The sequence below is a fragment of the Tupaia chinensis genome, unplaced genomic scaffold (assembly GCF_000334495.1).
Source record: "Tupaia chinensis unplaced genomic scaffold, TupChi_1.0 Scaffold143646_1, whole genome shotgun sequence".
Taxonomy (NCBI): Eukaryota; Metazoa; Chordata; class Mammalia; order Scandentia; family Tupaiidae; genus Tupaia; species Tupaia belangeri.
Window position 1 is genome coordinate 1,010,224 of NW_006203494.1, and position 1,307 is coordinate 1,011,530.

Below are 1,307 nucleotides of genomic sequence, written 5' to 3' on the forward strand. Positions count from 1 at the left end.
CCCCGGGTCGGGACAGGTCCTCCTTTTTCTTTTTGAGTAATGAATAGGTAGGTGTCGGATTTTGTTAAGTACTTTTCGGCATCTTTCGATATGTTCATACAATTTTTCTTCCTTAGTCTGTTGACTTCTGAATGTTAAACCAGTTTTGCATACCTGGGATAATCTTGTCTGGTTGTGATGTGTAATTCTTTTTAGACATCATTGGATCTTAGAGGTTAATAGTTTGTTGAAGATCTTAATATTGATGTTCATGAGAGATAGTCATCTTCTTTTAAAAAAATATTTTGTTTATCATTATTAGTTTTTAAATTTGCTACAGGACACATGTACTCACCAGCAAGACACAGAGAGAGAGAAAGGGAGAGTGAGAAAGCAAGCCGCCAGGTCTGGGACGCAGACCACAGCTGGCCACGTGGGAGTCCAGCAGTTCAACCACCACGCCACCTGCTGGCCCGCTTTTTAAAGTTTTAAATTTTCTAGTGGGGGGTGGGGCGCAACAGGTGGCGTGGTGGTTAAGGCGCTGGACACTCCCATATGGCTGACCATAGTTCGAGTCCCGGGACCTGGTGGCTTGCGTTCTCACTTTCTCACTTCCCCTCTCTCTCTTTCTGTGTGTGTGTGTTTGTCTCTAGTCCAGTTAAAATAAATGAATGAATAAATAAAATTAAACAAACAAAACCTCTATGGGGCACGTGTGCTTGCTGGAGAGACAGTGAGGAAGCTCCCTAGGGCAGTCGTCCTCAATATCTTCTTTCTCCTCTCTTCCCTCGGGGTTTTGGGCACGTGCGCGCCTGTGCCAGGTGTCCGAGCTTCCCGGTCTGGACTTGGGCCGTCCAGTAAAAATAAATGAATGAATAAATAAAATTAAACAAACAAAACCTCTATGGGGCACGTGTGCTTGCTGGAGAGACAGTGAGGAAGCTCCCTAGGGCAGTCGTCCTCAATATCTTCTTTCTCCTCTCTTCCCTCGGGGTTTTGGGCACGTGCGCGCCTGTGCCAGGTGTCCGAGCTTCCCGGTCTGGACTTGGGCCGTGTGGGATCCGGCCCCCTTACCCACCAGGTCGCCAGCTGGCCCAGCAGGAGGTGTTACTCAGAGCATCAGCGGCTGTAAAAGCCCAGCTCCTTCCCTCTTGCTTTTATCTAAAGACGTTTCCTTTTTCCACCGGGCACATACAACCGGAGAGAGAGAGAGGGAAAGCAAGAAATCACCCCGCGGTGGCCGTGCTGAGCCCCTTCTTCACTGTCCTCTCGTAGGTTTGGGCACGCACACACGTGCTCAGGGTGTCTCAAGCCACCAGGTCTCAGAC